The sequence below is a fragment of the Olea europaea genome, chromosome 5 (assembly GCF_002742605.1).
Source record: "Olea europaea var. sylvestris chromosome 5, O_europaea_v1, whole genome shotgun sequence".
Classification (NCBI taxonomy): Eukaryota; Viridiplantae; Streptophyta; class Magnoliopsida; order Lamiales; family Oleaceae; genus Olea; species Olea europaea.
In genome coordinates this window covers 9088517-9094516 of record NC_036241.1, presented here as the reverse complement: position 1 = coordinate 9094516, position 6000 = coordinate 9088517, and positions in this window count along the sequence as shown.

Here is a 6000-nt window from a genome sequence, read left to right as displayed (position 1 = left end):
TCTCAATGCCGAAACAAACAGACAATGGTGTTGCGGGATAATGGAGAGATTGTGAGCGATAGTGATGGCGATTTTGATGACATGCTGGCGTTGGAGGGCTTTAATGAAGAAGAAAAAGTTAAAGGGTCAGTTGGGGATCTACTAGTTACAATGCGAGCTCTCACTACTCACGTCAAAGCAGATGACTTGGAGTTGCAAAGGGAGAACATTTTCCACACTCGATGCCATGTCAACAATACGGTATGTAGTGTTATAATTGATGGTGGTAGTTGCACTAATGTAGCTAGCGTATCTCTTGTAGAAAAGTTGGGTTTAACATTGTTGAAACACCCGAGACCTTATAAATTGCAATGGTTGAATGAGAGTGGCGAGGTGAGGGTGAATCGAAGAGTGTTAATTAATTTGTCAATTGGGAGTCATAAGGATGAGTTAGTATGTGATGTGGTGCTAATGCAAGCGGGACATATTTTATTGGGGCGACCATGGCAATACGATAAGAAGGCTATGCATGATGGGTACAAAAATCGATATAGTTTCATTAAGGATGGAAGGACCATTACTCTTGTGTCATTAACATCGACGCAAGTCTATGAAGACCAATTAAAATTGAGAAGTGAGGAAGAGATGAGAGCAAAGGAGTTAGAAAAAATGAGAGCAAATAGTGAGTTGGAGAAAAAGAGAGAAAATATTGAGATAGCCATTAGAGAGAAAAAGATAGAGCAATCACAAAAGAGAAAAGAAAGAGAGTGCCCCGAGACAAGAGAGAAAACACGAGCGAATTTCTTTGCAAAAGAGAGTGATTTGAAGAGGGCGGTCGTTGAGAGAAAAAAGATGATCTTGTTCGTTTATAAGGAATCACTCCTCAATTTTGAGGAAACTAACCCACCCCTCCCTAGTTTGGCTAATTCTTTGTTGCAGGAATTCGACGATGTATTTCTGGAGGATGCACCAATTGGATAGCCGCCTATTCGAGGTATTGAATATCAAATTGACTTCATACCCGGAGCTGTCATTCCAAATCGACCGGCTTATCGAAGTAATCCCGAGGAGACTAAGGAGCTTCAAAGGCAAGTGGAAGAGTTGATGAGCAAAGGATACATGAAGGTAAGCATGAGTCCTTGTGCGGTACCAGTTTTGCTTGTACAAAAAAAGGATGGAACATGGCGAATGTGCGTGGATTGTAGGGCTATCAACAACATAACAGTAAAGTATCGTCACCCTATACCTAGGTTAGATGACATGCTTGATGAATTATATGGTGCTTGCATATTTTCTCAAATTGATTTAAAAAGCGGGTATCATCAAATTCGTATACGGGAGGGTGATGAATGGAAAACGGCTTTTAAAACTAAATATAGTTTATACGAATGGTTGGTTATGCCGTTTGGACTCACAAATGCACCTAGCACTTTTATGCGTTTAATGAATCATGTTTTACGTGCTTTTATAGGAAAATTTGTTGTGATTTATTTTGACGACATCTTAATTTATAGCAAAAACCTAGGAGAGCATTTGGAACATTTAAAATGTGTGCTAATTGTTTTAAGGAAAGAACAATTCTATGCTAATCTTAAGAAATGCACATTTTGTATAGATAGAGTTATATTTCTTGGATTTGTGGTTAGTGCTAATGGGGTAGAAGTAGACGATGAAAAGATAAAGGCTATTAGAGATTGGCCGACACCTAAAAGCATAACGGAAGTCAGGAGTTTTCTTAGTTTGGCTAATTTTTATAGGCGATTTGTGAAGGATTTTAGCACTATCACTGCACCACTCACGAAAGTAGTTAAAAAGAGTGTAGGTTTTCATTGAGGTGATGAACAGGAACTTGCATTTAATACTATTAACGGTAGATTGTGTGAAGCACCTGTTTTGGCATTACCTAACTTTGATAAAATATTCGAGATTGAGTGTGATGCATCAGGAATAGGGATTGAAGCAGTTTTAATGTAGGATCGGAGGCCTATTGCATCCTTTAGCGAGAAATTGAGTGGAGCTGCTTTAAATTATCCTACATATGACAAAGAACTTTATGCACTTGTTCGAGCTTTGGAGACTTGGCAACATTATCTATGGTCGAAGGAGTTCGTAATACACACCGATCATGAGTCACTAAAGCACTTGCGAGGACAAGGTAAATTGAACAAGAGGCATGCACGGTGGATGGAATTCATTGAGACCTTTCCATACGTCATTCGGTATAAACAAGGTAAGGAAAATGTGGTGGCGGATGTGCTGTCGCGAAGGTACGTATTGCTAACTACTTTTGATTCTAAGTTACTTGGGTTTGAACATATTAAGAAATTCTATGAAAAAGATGTTGAATTTTCGGATATTTATTTGTCATGCATAAAAGGGGCGGTTGATAGGTTCTTTAGGCATGAGGGGTATTTATTTCGGGAAAATAGGTTATGTGTTCCTAATTGTTCTATTCGGGAGTTGTTAGTAAGGGAGGCACATAGTGGTGGATTGATGGGACACTTTGGGGTTCAAAAGACTTTAGATGTATTGAAGGAGCATTTTTATTGGCCTAAGATAAAAAGTGATGTTGAGCGAATTTGTAGTCGATGCATAGGTCGTAAAAAGGCTAAATCTAAGGTTTTACCACAAGGTTTGTATGCACCTTTACCTACACCTAGTGAGCCTTGGGTTGATATCTCGATGGACTTTGTTTTGGGTTTACCTAGGACTAAGAGAGGTCGGGATTCTATTTTTGTCATCGTAGGTTCAGTAAAATGGCACATTTTATACCATGTCACAAAACTGACGATGCCACGAACATTGCTGACTTATTCTTTAAAGAGATTGTGCGTTTACATGGGGTTCCTAGAAGCATAGTGTCGGATCGAGATGTCAAATTTTTGAGTCACTTTTGGAGAGTTTTGTGGGGTAAGTTAGGCACTAAGTTACTATTTTCCACAACTTGTCACCCACAAACGGATGGGCAAACCGAGGTAGTGAATAGGACTATGACACAATTGTTACGCACAGTAATCAATAAAAATTTGAAGAGTTGGGAGGAGTGTCTACCATTTGTTGAATTTGCAAACAATCGAGTTGTTCACTCTACTACGTCATATTCTCCATTTGAAATTGTATATAGTTTTAATCCACTAACTCCTTTGGATTTAATTCATTTACCTGTGAATGAATGTGGTAGTTTAGATGGCAAAAAGAAGGCAGAATTGATTAAGTCACTCCATGAAAAGGTAAAAGCGCAAATTGAAAACAAAAGTAATTTGGTTGCGTCGCAGGCGAACAAAGGTAGGAAGCGCGTGACATTCGAGCCAGGAGATTGGGTTTGGGTGCACCTTATGAAACAGCAGTTTCCGGAGCAAAGGAAGTCCAAGTTGCAACCGAAGGGCGATGGTCCATTTCAAGTGATTGAAAAGATAAACGACAATGCTTACAAGTTGGACCTTCCAGGTGAGTACAATGTTTTGACTACTTTTAATGTATCTGATCTCTCTCTATTTGATGCAGGTTCAAATTCGAGGACGAATCCTTTTGAAGAGGGAGGGGAAGGAATGATCCAGGAGTCAAGCCCGACGAAGGCAAATGCGAGACGAGACTCGTTGATAGTCGATGGCGGACCAATGACGTGATCAAGGACAAAGCAAGTGAAATAAGCGATGGGATTGCTCGTTCAAGAAACCACTGATGGAACCATGTTCGGGATTCAAAATGGAGCAACTTTCATGTTCGGGTTGAAGGTCGAATCAACTTGGATCAATTTATTATCAAGCGACGAAACCGAAGGCTGGACCGCACAGGCAAAACACCATGCGGCCGCACAGTGGCATACCGAAACTAAAATTGGGATTTTGTTGAACCATACAACCGCATGGAAATACACCATGCGGCCGCACAAACCAAAAATTTGGCGAATTTTCTAATTTTGGCAATTTTCCATATTTTGTTAGATTTTGATTATTTTCCATATTTTGGAGATTATGCTCGACTTTTGCACGATTTTTACCTAATTTTTAGGTTTAGTATAAATAGGTTTTCCATTCAATTGTTAAAAAAACCTTTTGACATTATTGATATTGAATTAAAGTGAGGCGTATTGTCTTCTCTTCATCGTTCTTCATTGAACAATTCGAACTTATCAAGTGTTAACTTGTGGCGTTCAAACAACCGGATTTAATTCTTGGATTGCATGATCAAGGGGTCTTTCAAGCGTCATTCTTGTTGGTTTTTTTTGTTCGACTTTCTTTTGGGTTAATCCTTAACTTTGGATTAATTTGGCTTTCTTGGGTTCGTCAATCTCGTTGTGGGTTTTGTAGTCAACGTTGCTACGGGGTTCGCATCAGTGTCGAAAAGTATTTATTAGAAGAAGATTTTCATTATTAGGTTAAAGCACATTTTACTGGGATATGTTAAAGTATCATGACTACGAATAATGTGAAATCTCTAAATAGTTTGTTGAAAAATGCTCTGAATTTTCCATAGTTGGTTTAATTGAAGATATTTGAGAGACACTACAAAGGCAGTTTTATGAAAAACATGTTGAAGCGAAAAAATGTGTGACCTACCTCATGCCCCCTTTAGAGAAAAAGATGTGCATGAAAAATAATGAATCAAATGGGTGGAGATAAATCAAGTATTTCCAAAAATTTATCAGGTTGGTGACATTTTAGAACACCACTTTGTGGACTTCAACGAAATGACTTGTCATGTAGGAAATTTGATTTGGGCAATGACCATATGCGAATGCAATTGCTACCGTCAAGTTTAAAGGAGATGGTGGTTATAACCTATGTAGCCACTTTTATACTAATATTTGTCGGAAACAAGCGTATTCTACATTCGTATATCATTTGCCAAATGAGGTCAAATGGCGAATTCTCAAGAATGTGATGGCTAAAGAAGTACTTTTACCATTGGCATGAAGTCGGGTGGATGACTGTCAAAAAAGAGGAAACGAATAGCTGAAGAGACGCGTACGCCTCGTAAATGCAATAGGTACAAGAAAACTGGTCATGTTCGATCCACTTGCACAAGTCAACCAGCTAGCACTAAAATTTAAGGTTGTAATATTATCCTAACTTGTAACTTTATAATTTTGTATTTATTCGAATTACAAGATGATTTATTAAAATGTTTATGTACAATTGAAATGACATTAAAATCATTTTATGTTTTAGTGTTTATTTTTTCCCACATTAATTGCAAACGACTTTCATATAGTTACAGTTGACGTAAATGCACTCAATCTAATGAGGATATACATTTTCTTCCTTCCGAAACAAAGTGTTTAATATCATAGGAGTACGAAGATGCATTGATTCTAATTACAACATTGAAGTCGTTATTGAAGCACAAAACGATATAAATGTCATTCCAATACAAAAAAGTAGAGTAAATAATGTAACTATATTGAAATCATTCTTGTAATAAAAAATGATCTCTGTATCGTTTCAGTATGAAATACACACTACTTTAACTTATTTTGGTAGCGAACTAGAAGTCGTTATGGTTATACATAACAACATATAAATCATTCTAGAACAAAAATGCACTCATTCTAAGAATGACATTGAAGTCGTCCCTGAAACTCAAAATGATATAGATGTCCTTCCAATAAAAAAAGAGCACTGAACAACGTAATGATAATGAAATCATTCCTGTAGCAAAAAACTATTTCTACATCATTCCAATGTAAAATACACATCGTTTAACTTATTTCAGTAACGACATAGGCGTCGTTCTTCAAATCGGGCGCACACCCAGCATACACTAAGGTGCTCACCCACTATAATTGGTTATTCTTGGTACCTCTAATTAGCTGCCCAAGCGCGCACCAACTTTGCAGACTTAGGCGCGAGCCTAGATAACTTTTATGTTCTTTTCAATTGAGTCATCCAAGTCATTGCATCTTAGGTCCTTCATCGACATAGATGTCGTTTCTTGTCATATCAAACGACAATCATGCTGTTGTAGTGTCAAATCCATGAAATAAGCAACGATATTCAAATCGTTCTAGTACAAATTTGA